Genomic DNA, 14598 nt, shown 5'->3' on the forward strand with positions numbered 1-14598 from the left:
CTCCGTGGAAATTAGCCAGCTAGTTAGTTGAGACACACTGAGACACTTCATCGTGAACCCTGCATTGTTAAAAAAGGGAGTAAAAAAACTGGGGCTAAATGTGGTGGTGGTTGCAAACGTCATTTACGTGAGTTAATCTAACACACATTTAACCCCGTTGTAATATTACTACCATATTGTCGCCATGTCCTGCACAGGTTGTTTTCAAACGTTTGTGTCTTTGTGCTTTAAAAAATATGTCGGCTATCAAAAACCACCCTTCGAAGCGTTCATGTTTTTGTTTAACAGAATCGAATCAAAGGGGATTTAATGCAGTTTTATTTTTACCATGAGCAACAGAAAAAGTTCATTAAATGTCAAAAGGAAAAACAGACCACCACAAAGTAAATAAATAAATAAAATGCATGTTTGCTCAAGTATGTTCCTCCTCCAAACCTTTGGCAGCAGTTACAGCTTTGAGTCTGTGTCAGATTAAATTACTATATTTGATTAAGTTTCTAATCTGGTTGGCCAGATTAAGACAACCACAATTTTCAGTAGTTTCCCGAATAATTACGAGTTCAATAATCACTTTTAAATAAGTACTGCATAAATGTTTAATTACATTATTCAAATGTTTATTATAGTTCATGTCCAGTTTTGTGTATGGCTCTGTTTGTCAACAGATTGTAGCATATTAGCATACCTCTAATATTTATATTTAAAAACTTTATCAGAAAGTTTTTGACACACACACACACACACACACACACACACACACACACACACACACACACACACACACACACACACACACACACACCCCATCTTTGAAGAACAGGGGAGCTGTGAAGGGCAGAAACTTGAAAGCACTGATCTAAGAAGGACAACTGGCTGGAAGGACAAAGTAACCTTTCGGTTCAGGAGCCTCAAGACAATTTGAGCCAAAACAAATCATATTATGATTTCACAGCTGCTCACTGATCAGTTTCTTTTGGATTACTCAACAGAACATACACATCACACCACCACATCAGTTTTGTCCATTAGCAGTTTCTCCAAACACGAACACAGTTTACATTTGAGCACGCACAGAGAGAGAGATAGCAGTGTTGACTGATGATTGACAAATTATAATATAAGCACAAATTAATGTTTACACTTATTTGCTTACTCTGCCCTGTTTTGTCTTTTCTCTATAGGATGGATACACACACACACACACACACACACGCACACACGCACACACGCACGTTTGTTGGAGTCTCTGGAGGATGATGTCAGTGTTTTAAGCTTAACATTAACTCTGTAGGCCCACTCTGCATGAAAGTTGTGTTGTCAGTAGGTTGGCTATGTGAAAGCTCCATTCTAACAGCCAGGACTGACTGCAAGGGCCGATCAAGCCACTGCAGGCAGAAAGGGAGGGCCAATAACACACCTGACAGATCTTGTGTGTATGTGATTGTCTTTGTCGATTCATTTTGTCCTGCTATCTTCAAATTTTGGATACATTAAAAATCTGCTTTTGCACATACGCTTATTGATGTTAATGAGCTTTGACGTGTTGGCATACTTGTCACGCTGACAATAAAGCAAACTAATTAACTTCCTCCACATCAAACAAAAATATATCTACATGAAAAATGGAAAGTCTCCTTTGAGAATTGATTTAAGATTCCAATATTGGACATGTAAAATTCCTGCTGTAGAGTATTTTAGAAATATCTTACAGAAACTTTTTAGAAAGTCTGAAGTCACTTTTCAATTATTTGTGTAACAAAACGGACAGACTGTGCCAAGCTTGTGGCTACTTTTTCTCAACACATACATTTCCATCACTGTTTCAGAAAATTCCTTTTAATGACAAAGAAATGCCACTTCAAGAGTGTGTGAAACTTTCTCAAAGCTTTGGAATTTGCCATTTCCCCTCCACTTTTCCGAATTCGCAAATCATAATTGGCAAAAAATTCCTTGGATGGAAACCAAGCGACAGGCAGAGAAAAAGAGAATCTCAGAAAGAAAAGGAGAGATAACTTGAAATGTGGAGAGAGGGGAAAACGGGGAGAATCTGAAGCATCTGAGAGTTGGACCGGCTAATTAATTTCCCAGTAGTGCAGCACATTTGCTGGAGGCCATGTAAACACTCCCCTCCCCTCTGTAGCATGGCTTTTAAAGGGATCAGCTGTCTATTTAGCTACAGATTATCGCTCTGTGGGTTTATCTCCTATCCTGAGTGCAGGGGAGAAGGAAGATGAGGACAATGGTACAGAGGGGAAAAGGGAGATAAGAAACAAGAAAAGGAGGAGACATGTGAAGGAGAGAATGGAGAATAAAGAAGGAAAGAAATGAGAAAATACTAAAGAAACAGAATAAAAAATCGTAAAGAAGAGTGAGGTAAGGGGGGTGGGTGAGGATGGTTACGTCATGATGTTCAGATAATGATGGCTCAGCAGTATGATAGTAGTAGTATATAGTAGCAGTAGTATTTAGTACCTGCTTAATAGGGCCCCCGTCAATTAGTTTTTTCAAGGGTATTCCCTGTGTGGTTATGCTAAAATGAACCCTGGTGCATTTGCCCAGTTAGTATGGTTCATTTGGGCTGATGTGAAAGTTGCAATAGAACTCTTGTGCGGACCAAACAAACACATCAAGACAGCTTGAAAAGGCTCACTTCCAAACCGGCTCTGGTGCCGTGTGCTTGTGATTTGAAAGCAAACCAATCAACCACAGAATTTTACGATAGCAGATATGTGATTTTAGCATCATTTCCAAACCTAAACTATAAATAAATCCATCTGATAATTGTGAAATGTGTTCAGGAGTGATCTTACAATTAATTTGTATAAGCCATGTATAGATATTAATGCAAATCATGCATGTCCATCAGCCTGTACTGGATGGAAATGAATGGAAATGATAGGCCTGATTTTTCATATTTACCTAACTCCCAAACAAGAAACTGAAAATGAATGTCAGTAAAATATAAATTAACACATAATATAATAAGACATTTTAGGCTAAATGATGGGCTTATGTTCAATGAGAACATACATGTATTTGGGAAAATGTCTGAAGATTGGGTGCCACACTAATGTAATGTTGAGTTCAAATATCTTTATTTGGGGTCTTTTCCAAGCAAATGTTGATATATGTTGTTGGGAATCTGGTAGGGCATGTTTGGTTATTAGCAAACATAAAAGACATTTCTTAATATCAATAAAGTAATATCACTAAAACTAACTAATGAAGACTACTTACTACAGGGCATCACCCTGGAGACATGAATACAGGTTTCAGAACTCTGTAAAGCTAGGTAATACACACGAGACAATCTGGCAGTGTGTGGGTGGAAATGGGCCAGTAAAAAAATACTGACGGACTAATAAGGGAATGTGATGCATGTGAGGAGATTGGTGGGAAAGCTCAAGTCAGGTGAATGGTGGAATGGGGTAATTGAAGGGTGGGAGAGAGTAGCAGGATCTTCCACTACAGAACAGTTAGAGACATGTTGTGAGAAGCCGAGCAGGAAATGTGAAAAGATGACTAATGACTGAGTGGAGTTGTGACAGCAGTGGCAGAAAACTAACAGTATAGTGCCATGGAACCAATACAAACAATGAAATGTACTAAGCAGGAAAGCACACAACAGTAAACAGGAAATGTTATTTCCAACAGCAAAGAAAAAATCACTACAATGAAGCTCAGGATAACATAACACACAGCTGTAAACCCAGTGTTTCCCCTTTATTCATTCCAGAGCAGTGGTGCGCCCGGAGCCGCATTATGTATAGCGAGTTTTGACCGAGCAGGATAAAGCGAAGGTGAATGCGAGCGGAGGAAAATATTCTGGCACTAAATGTATGCGTCGGTTATATTGTGTCATAAAACAAATGTTCAGCTTCTCAAGAACACGAAAAGTCTGTCTATTGTTTATCAAACTGATAACTGATGAAAAGTGAAGCCGGTTTGGCTAGCAAACATCTTCCCTTCCCTTCAGACTGCAGTCTGCTATGTAACTTAACATTAGCTCAATTTATAGAAAGTACCAGGTAGCTGCATTTCATTACTTGTCCAGTGTTGACAACATCAGGTACGAGCTTAAACTAAACTGGGGCCTGTACCACGAAGCGAGTTCAACATACCCAGGATACCTCTGAGTTACTTGGCCTAACCAACCCTAACAATCGCGGTCGGAATAAGCGGTACCACAAAGCTGGTTATCAACTTGGTAAGTAAACCCATGGTTTCCCAATCCAGCCGTGAGCGCGTTGACATAGAAGAGGTGGTGTTAGCAGCAGATGACCAATCGCAGACATGAACAAGTCTACTGGCAGCAGAGTGTCCTATTTTACAAACGAGCAAACTGTAACACTACAGAAATGCGACATAGGCCTAGTCTAAGTAGCACGGCGGCAGCTGACACATGCAGGGAGACAGAAACCAACAGTGTGAATGCCTAAATGAACAGGCGTAGTCTATAATAATGCGTTGATTATGTGTTCTTATGAGCTGTATGAAAATATCAGCCTTATTCTTTCAGCTCGGATGTGTCGGCATTTCCACATTAAAAGACTCGGGCGCTGATTAAGTGGTCGTTCCACCTCACTTTAAAAACTTCTGGTCACTTAAAAAATTTGATTAATTGATTTAACACACTCAAAAGTGTTCCAAACATTGTTCTAAATTAACTTCATAAAGCAATGACAAAAAATCCATTCATGCCATAAAATGTGCTCAAATAGTGGCTGAAAGACTGAATCTCAACATTTAAGCTACTGAAAACTCACCTCAATACCTGCGCCCACATCGCAAAAGATGGGGAGGTAGGCTACATGATCAGTCTCTCTAGTAGGCCTATAAGAAAGCTATACTAACATAAGAAAAATAAAACCCATTAATTTTAACGGCTGCGTCAGGCTGTGTGAAACGGACTGGGAACAAATAAAAAATATTAAACACATTTCAAAGCAGTAAGTAGGTTGAACCTAGTGTAAAAACCTGTAGGCAACAATAGCCTGAAGCTGATAATGAGTAAAGATTACTACCGTAATCCCTTTCCCCCACCACTCCGCCACCCGCCCTGCACCGCCGCTATCCATTCAAAACATAGTCAGACTTGCCACCAGCAACATTGCCCAGCAACATTGCTCAAAAAGTTGCCCCGTGTATCAACAGCTTAAGGCTTTTAATCAGTCTCTGTAGGATGATATCGCTTTAGTCTACAAGAGTTTCTCAGTATCACTGCAGCAAACATAAAACAGTCTGTGGGATTTCCTACAGATGGTGATGTAATTTTCCAAGATTGCTGATTGGTCAGTAGGCGGGGTTTTCATAGAGTTGATCTCTTATCTGGAACATAACCTCCTCCGGAGCAGGTTAGCCGTTCAACATAAGTTAACATGGAGATCTACTAAGAAGTGAACCACCTTCGTGGTACTGAAAATTTTACTATTAACTATTTGTTCACAGATGTGGTAAAAATAATGGCCCACAATTATGTGAAATTGCATATTTGTCTTTGGAAAAAGTACACTTTTTGGGGGGAGGATCCCCACCACTACCACCACCAAAACGTGTGCTTCCCTCTTGGTAGTGATTTAATGAGTTCAGTCCATTGGGGTAATCCGGCAGAGTCCTGCAGGCTCAGATACTGATGGAGGCATTGGTACTGCACACTCAGCGGGTTCAACAGCAAAGCTGGTCCTCGGGCCCCTGCGGAGGAAAACAGTGGAGTTGACTTAATGGCAAGAGAGTGAAGTCCAAATGTTTTCCTTTTCTTCTGTAAGGAACACGCTTAAATCAGTACCTCCTTTGTGCAAGTTAATGAGATTAAGTGTTTTATGACCTCATTCAGTCTGTTTCTCATCCTGTGAGATAATACTTCACCTAGGCGAACTTAAAGTTAAACATTGACTCAGTTGAAGCACCTCCTGTAGTGACTGACATCACAGTAAAGGCAAGGTAGAAACAGGTATGCTCTGTCTTATAGGCTTGGTGATTACCGCCTAATAGGAATCTTCTTGCCCTCCCCTGGGGCTTGTCCAGAACGAATCCTGGATTTGGATTCAAACTTAAAGGTGGCCCATAATACCACATATCCAGCCCTATATTATAGTTCTGTGACTTCAGCTTTGCATGATTCAAAGTTTAAATTTTCTATCTTATACTCTTTTTAAGCTGCCTGAGGGAATTTGGGACTGTTTCTTTGTTAAGAGCAACTCAAAGTAAAGGAGTGTTCAGACTTTGAGTTTCTCTTAACAAAAAAACAGTGGTTAGCGGTTAATCTGACTTGCTCCTTGACAGAATGAGCTAGTGTGTGGTATGGTTGCTGATTGGTGTGTGGAAGCGTGGCTGAACAAACAGGAGTGAGTCCAGTCAGGCCGGTAGTTCCAAATGTGCTTCTTAATTACTTATGTCTTGCCTTTCCAAACAAACATCCGTTTAATAGGTAGGTTGAAAATGAATCCTATTTCCAGGTTCTTGGGGTCTACGGAAATGGGCATTGCACTGCCAAGAAAATACTGTTCCCACCTTCCGGCGTGGAAACTGCCTCTCCTCGTGTGAGTAGGAACAGCTTGTAGAGTTTGATCTTTTTATGGGGTAAATTCCATTCCCACTCCAAATGCCAAAGATTGTAGCGACGACCTTGAGTTTCCTGACAGGGTGCACAAGCATTTCCATGCCGGTGACATGTACTTCCTGATCTCGTTAAGAGTTATCTTCATACAGCGAGTACACCTCCTGCAGAGTTTGACAAAGTGCTGAGCAGTGGTCTTGAGTCCCAGGAGGGAGCGTTTTGCGTGGACACATTTAGCTGTGGTCTTTCAGACAAGCTTGAGTTTCTCATGCGACGAATCATGAGGTACGTCAAGGAGGCAGACCTGGTAAACCCAAACGTGTAGTGAGGGTGAACTGGGAACATCTGGCTGAAGCCCCCGTCCGCAAGGTCTTCAACTCCTACGGAATTATTTCTCAGGCGTCATAGGGGAGGTTCGGGACGTGGCATCTGAGTTCGCTTTGTTCAAAGCCTCTATTTTTGTGCTTGCTGCTTGGAGTTGTGGTCAGAAAGTCGGAATTGCCTGTCGTGGCAGCAACCTTAGAGGCTTAAGCTGATGATACACAGGGCAACGAGGCTGTCAAGCTGAAGAAGGAGGCTTTTCGTGCTAAATTGGCCTGTGGGGGTACTGCTGAAGTGCTACGAGCCATCCAACCTTTGTATAATGAAAGTGAGAGCTGCTGCTTCTAAGTCAAAAGAGCCAGTTGAGGTGATTCGGGCATCTGATCAAGATGTCTCCTGAGCACCTTCTTTTGGAGGTTTTGCGCCATGTCTAAGTGGTACAGGGAACAGAACTTGCTGGAGAGATTATATAGCGCCTCTGGCTTGGGAATACCTCGAGACCTTGCATAGCCTGCTAAGAAAATCAATTGATTAAATGGATGGAATAATATACATCCACGAGTGAATTTTATGCTTCCTAACCTTTCTTTGCCCCTATCTCTCCCTATCACTACGAAGCAAATAGTCAGAAAGAGAGCGAGAGAGACAGTTTCTTGCAGCCCAGTATGTATCAACATGCAACCTGAGGAGTGACCTAAAAAACAAAAATCACTATTCTTCTCTTAATGTAAAACATTTTTATTTCACGAGTTGAATTGAAGTATAAGAGACAGAGAGAGAGAAAGGAGGCAATGGGAGATAAGTTGCACAGAGAGACTAATAAAAAGACGAAAATGAGTGAGGAAGAGAGGGGCACTGGTTGGACCAAATGTGCTGTTTTTCCATTAAAGCCTCCCTGTACAACAGGAAATGAAAGACAACAAGACTGAACAAACAAATGGCAGATAAACAAACGAATAAACTGGTGCAAAAACACACACAGCAGTGAGCCTCTTATCCTTGCTAGGTTAGCTGGCATCCCTCCATCTGCAACTGCACTCCTCCATCCACACCTCAGTTCATCAGCTACACCCCCATATACACCCATAAAAGTCTCAGTCCATCATTTACATTATGCCCCACATTGCACAATCTGCCTAGTATTTAACAATGTGCACACACACAGTGTGGCCCCCTCAGAAAAGCCCACGTCAGATTTTCCACGTTCAGTGGGAAACGGATTTTCTTTGACAAATGGGAATCCCTTGTTTTCTATAGTTTGTACATACCATTAAAAACAGGCATGTGCTTAGAGATTTTATTCTTCATTATCCGAAGATCTTTTGCAAATCACTTCTTTGATAAACTGGAGCCTCTAAACATCCTAACTGTTAAAAAATGGGCAGGTGACGTAATCATAAGTGTAGAGGTACAGCATATATACATTTTAATCATTGGTTCTTCATGTGTCTCTAAAGTAATTAATTTAATATGTGTGAGCATTAATAATAATAATAGTATTTAAAGCTCTATGTGATAATCTGGACGGTGGACAGTGGTCACCGTCCAGTCCAACAATTATATATGTATACATGACTATATCTGAATAGTTGTTGGCCCACTTTAATTTAAAACTTTCATCTTAACTACACAGTAAATTCCCAGTTGAGAGAACAAAGTTAAGTTTGATTAAACTAATATAGGGTGTGTACCTGCCTGGAAGGTGTCAAGTATAAAAAGAAAACTAATTTGTATGAGCAAAGTCTGAACATGATACTTCCTGGGTGCCGAAGATTTGATTAAACAAACAAGATATCTTCTTAAACTTAGCTGGCACAACTAGCTGGGCCTTAAGTAGGGTTTTATATGCTTCTAGTGTACCAGCAAAGTGTGCCAGAGGGATATAACACATTTTGGACACTCTTTCATACCATATCTGCCTGTTTTATATTCATTTTTATACACTGCAGTGTGGGACAATTTGTGTCCACGATAAGATACAAAATTCCCATTCCAATGAAAACTATGGACTATGATAGTAAATGATTTCAGGCACAGTTTAGTTTTGATTTTCTGAGAACCATGAAAATCTACACCTAATTTCAAACAATTCTTATACATGTAGTTGTCGTGTAGGATCTCAAAGGGCTCTGTAATATGACATATATTAATGGGATGAGTTGTGAGCAGGTCATTTTTGTCTAATTTCAGAAGAACTTCTCAGAAAACTCATGATGTCTTAGGGCTTGTGCAGACTACACGACTTTCAGCGTCGGCAGATCGGCGTGCTGTTCGGACCACACAACTTGCTGATCAATCGCGGGCTTTAAATCGTAATGTGAACTAGGCTTTACAAAGCATTGTTTATTTAAGCCCAGCCAGGGAGACTGGCAACAGTGTGAAGAAGAAGAAGCATTTTTATTGTCACATACATGTTGTGAAATTCATTCTCTGCAGTTAACCAATCCCTCAAGGGAGCAGTGCCCAGCGACCAACTCCAGATATTCTATCAGTGTCTGGTCAAATGGCAATAACTAGAGAACCTAACATGATTTTGATGGTGGGGGAAACCGGAGCACCCGTAGAAAACCCACGCAGACATGGAAAGAACATGCATACTCCACATACAAAGGCCGGGACGACTGGGGTTTGAACCCGCGACCTTATCTGCTAGCATTCAGCCTGAAATACACTGTCTCCATATCTGTCCAGCTGTCATCACGCTGACAAGGAGAGAGACAGAGGCAAAGAGCTATGTCTAATAGTGTGACCTGTAAATGCCCCCTACCTCACTTGTAACCCAAATTAAGCATGCCGAGAAAATTCAACATAGCAAGCATTCAAAAACACACTGACACATCTCCCCACCTGAGAATATTCCCAACTCAGAGTTATATGCAGACACAAACTTGCTAGTATTTTTAATTTTGACTTGAAAAGGCAAAATCATTCACGCTTTAAAAATTTTGTTACTTGAACCCTGCTAATTATTCAGAGAGATTAAGAGGGACTTAAAGTATGAAATTCGAAATTGATTACAAATATAGTATTATAAATAAGGTGCACACACACACACTCACTCTCTCTCTCCCTCTCTCTCCCTCTCTCAGAGTTGCATGTAAATCTCCTCTGGGGATTTTCTGGTCCTTACTGAGAAACATGTTATGTGTTTCAAGAACCCACAGAGAATACTTTCTACAGGAAACACTTCTCTACTTTGTTGGCACATATTTATAATAAACTGTGTAATCAGAGAATGTCCTGATGCTGTGAAATTCAATTTAAGCTAATTTTTACCCCACACTGCACTTTTTCTTTGGAAATGTCACCATGTTGGAACTCTCCCAGTTGATCTGATTGGTTGTTTCCTTTCTTTAATAATTATTTTCCCCCTTCCCTTCCTTTTGTAGAAGCGGACTTTGTAAACTATTAAGAAAACAACAAGCAGAAATTGTCTTTTATCAAGCTCTGTGAATTGAAGCCCTTATCTCTGAGTGACGGCAGCCTTAAGAAATATCCGACAGCATACTAAGACAATTCCTCTTAAACCTATTTTAAAAGAGCTTAAGGCCAGTTAAGCTCAAGATTGTTTGCTTTTTATCTGCAAGTCAAGATTTCTTTGTGTTCTCCCACATCAATTTAAGGTTTGTACGTTTTGTAACATTAAACAAAAGTTGTCCACGGAGCAGAGAAGGGGATTATTCTGATAAAAACATTTTGAACATTCTGTGTATCTGTTGCTGTGGGATCAGTCACTCATGGTTATGATGAATTCCCACCTAAGGAAACATGCTTGATGTGCAGAGTAGATTCATGCAGGATAATCTGATATTTTCTGGGATCCCAGAGAGACAATGATGACTCAGAGCAAACCATACAGGATTTTATGTGCCAGCAATTAAACTTATTATATAGGAATCAGTACAGGATTTTTCCCTCTCGAGGGTCCATAGGCTGGGAAAGAAGGAGAGGAATAAAACTCATTAACAAGATTAAAAAGAAGAAGTGTAAACTGATTCCCATCTTTAAGGAATATAAGAGATACTAAATGTTGTCCAGAAGAATAATCTGCATGTGCTTGCTATTACTGAGTCTCACTTTGATCAGACTTTAAAAAAGGGACACATTGATTTGAAAGGATACAATTTTATAAGGAAGGACAGGAACAGCAGAGGAGGAGGTGTTGCTCTATATTATTCAAGAGCATCTGCCGTTCAGATTACTTTGTGTGTGAATGGACTAGAGATCCTGTGGATTCAAATTCACCTTCCTTTCCAACAACCAATGTTAACTGGATGTGTGTTTAGGCCCCAAATCAAACACATTATACCCGGATAAAATATGTGAACGCACTGATCTTGCTCTGGATGAAAGGATATAGTTATTTATGCTTGGGAACTATAATGTTGGCTGGAAGAGGTGGACTTTAGAGAGAAGAGAAGCACACTAAGGCTACGAACAACCCACAATGCAACACAATCTGTAGGCATTGCTATCCTGATGGTATGAATATATTAATGTCGGAAAAACATTCAGGTCAATACGGTAAAGTGACAATGATAGTGGAAATACTTTCTAAATTAACAATTTTATTGTGTCCCTGCCAACAGGCTGCAGCAAACCTGACAAAGTTTGCTTTTCATTTGCTTTCAAGGGCATTTCTGCCTCAAGCTCTTAATTAGTTGTGACCTTGGTTCAGAAAATACAAGAGAGACTAGTTAAGGTAATTTGCCATGTCCTTCATGTTTGATTAAAATGACAAGCTGGTACATATTAGTTGGTACAAACATGTTTACAGGTCATGAACGTTTTCAGAATTGTTGTGATTGTTGTGATGTTGTGTTACATTTTCTTCGAGCATGGTTTACTGAGAATCTGCAGAATTCAGTGAAACAGGATTGAATAAATGTTCCAGACTCCTCCTTTGGAGTCTCAATAAAACAAGGTTTGGACCCAAAAGCACAACTTCACAGACAGGAAAGTGTACTTTATCTGTCAAAACAGGCAACCAAATCCAAAGGGGCATTATAAAGCAGAAAGACATTCTTAAAAGGTAGAAAAACAGAGGAGGCACTGAGGGCTATTGCTGGTTTGGTCAGGAAAAACCTTAACACTGAAACCAATCTCACATCTGCAAGTTCAGTTCTTTGCCACAGACCCATTTAATCCCCATGAAATTCCCATTCAAGTAATCCTAATGAAACTAACCATCTCCATCGTAAATTGTATTTGTTAGTATACAGTATATATATTCTGCTCAGTAGATCTGCAAGCAGATGGGAGTTTAATTCACTAAACTACAAAATATTTTTAATATAAATGTGGGTTATAGAAAACAAATACAAATGCATGTAGATGAAGCACAAAATCATGTATTATTAGCATTATTATACAAAAAAAAGTCTAACAATGAAGTTGAAGGTGGGATTTAAATGATCTTTCCTTCCACAGTCCAGGAGCAACACAGGAGGAAGACGAAGAGAATCAGTGTGAAGTGTCTCCAGACGGGAGGCGTTTTGTCTGCACACAATTGTGAATTATACTTAAATCAAAAGGGAAATTCTACTGTGGGATGATATTTGTTTTATAGACACAGAATCTCAGTGAACAGAACCTGCAGCGTTCTGGTTTCCGCTCTAACCCCAACTGAGCGCTGACCTGATTTGCAAACCTAATAAATTGAAATTTCAGACCCCTGGGTACACTGCAGCAAAGCGCGACTGATTTATTGCCTTATTTATGGGATATGAAAGCATAATTCTAAACAGAATTCACTCAGTGCCTGCATTAAACCTGGGCTGCCACTGAGAAGACAGAGCTTGGAAACGTGGGTGTAAAAATCCTTTCTGACTCGGAGACGCTGGCAGCCCGGAGAGGCTGTATGGCCTCACCTGGCATTAAAATGGTGTTTTGGGTGACTGGATTGCTATCGTACAAATACACTTGTCAGTGCACCAAAGACGCATTGATGACAGATGGTGATTTGAGTTGGCCAAACCACAACCATCATATTTAACTGCAAGGTATCCACAGCAACAATACAGATTTGAAATGTTCCCAACCATAAATTAAAAAAAGGGTTGGCAGAATTTAAAATTTCCACTGAAGACACTGTGGCCAACAAAGATGCATATTTAACTTGTGAGGTGTCCTGAAATAGAGAATATCAGACTAGGAAATGCCAAGCTACAAACTTCCTTTATCCAGCATCACATACCAGGAGAGCTTGTCATCGACTTTATTATCACTTACTTAAACATTATTCATTGCAGCAACGTTGCTAAACCTGTTGGAGGTCCAAGCAGTAAGAGGACCACATTTATTATTTGTTCTCACAACATTAATAGATCATAAAGTCCATAAAGAAGTGGGAGAAACCACTACACACTAATCTATGCAACTATCACATCTAGAAATAGCCTGTGTGTGCCTCCAGACTAAATAAGTCTGTCCTGTTTTTATTAGCTTACAAATAAAGCAACATCTCTGCTCCAGCCAAGCTCTAACACACAGGTAGGCGTGAGTGTGTGTATTTGGCTGAGTGGTTGATTGATGTGGAGAGGTGGAAACCCCAGTAACTTCTGGTCATTAATGTCAGGTATACTGCTACCCCCCCCCCCCCCCCCCCCCCCCCCCCCCCCCCCCTTCCAAGCACGCATGTTAAGCCCTCTCTGTGTTATTTAGAAAATAACACTAAATATTCAGCGTAAGCTCTACCCTTGCCACAGGCTGGTCACACAAACACACACACATATACACAGCCACAGCTCCTGACAAACGGTTGACAAATCTCTGCAGACAACTCCGCTCTGAATCCTTTCCTCTTTTTCCCTCTATCCATCTCCTCACTTTTTCTTGCACTCTCTTTCTACCTCTCAGGAGGGTTAGTGTCTTGCTCAAGGACACGTCAGCAACAGGAGCAGTTGCCTATGGCATCATGTGTCAGGATGAGTCAAGAATATGGAGAATTTAACTGAACGAGGACAGCGCACACTGGATCCCACAGAACACACCTGTAGAACAAGACATGTTCAGCGTGTTAGCAAGTTCATGTCTAAAGTCAAAACTCAAGTCAGTTCGATTAGAGTCACTAAGCCAGACTTGTCTGAGTTGAGGAATCAGTTCTTGTGGGGTCAGCCGTCAACCGGTGCTTCTGGTCATAATTGTCTCCTTTTGATTGTCAGACCACACAAATCTGGTGTAAATCCTTGTGCTAAATCTTCTTTGTGTCCCGAGTTTTACCAAAATGTAACCAACATTCCTCTGTATATACAAAGGTGCAAAAATGAGGACCATCCATCAATCTAGTCCCGGTCTTAATATGGCTGTTGTTTTGCTGTTGCTGATTGTGCTGCCTGGTTCTGCCTTTTACGCTCCAAGCCTTACCCATAGTCATGGGCTCAGCCATCAGGGACAGGGTGAGGAGGTGAGAGGTCCAGGAGGAGAACAGCTGCTCCTTCATATTGTAAAGAGACAGTTGTGGTGGTTTAGCATCTGATCAGGATGTGTCCTGGACACCTCCCTGTGGATATCATATGGACTGGTTCAACTGGGAGGACACCCTGAGTAAAATGGTCCCACCATAATGCCCCGGTGGATATTAGTTCCTCACCGTTTCTCCCCCTGTCTCTCCTGTTTGCAGGTCAGGGTGCAGGACATGAATCATGGATGGAATGCTAGGACTCACACCTGCTGGGGGGGTGCACACACACACACACACACACACACACACACACACACAC

The sequence above is a fragment of the Micropterus dolomieu genome, linkage group LG17, assembly GCF_021292245.1.
Source record: "Micropterus dolomieu isolate WLL.071019.BEF.003 ecotype Adirondacks linkage group LG17, ASM2129224v1, whole genome shotgun sequence".
Classification (NCBI taxonomy): domain Eukaryota; kingdom Metazoa; phylum Chordata; class Actinopteri; order Centrarchiformes; family Centrarchidae; genus Micropterus; species Micropterus dolomieu.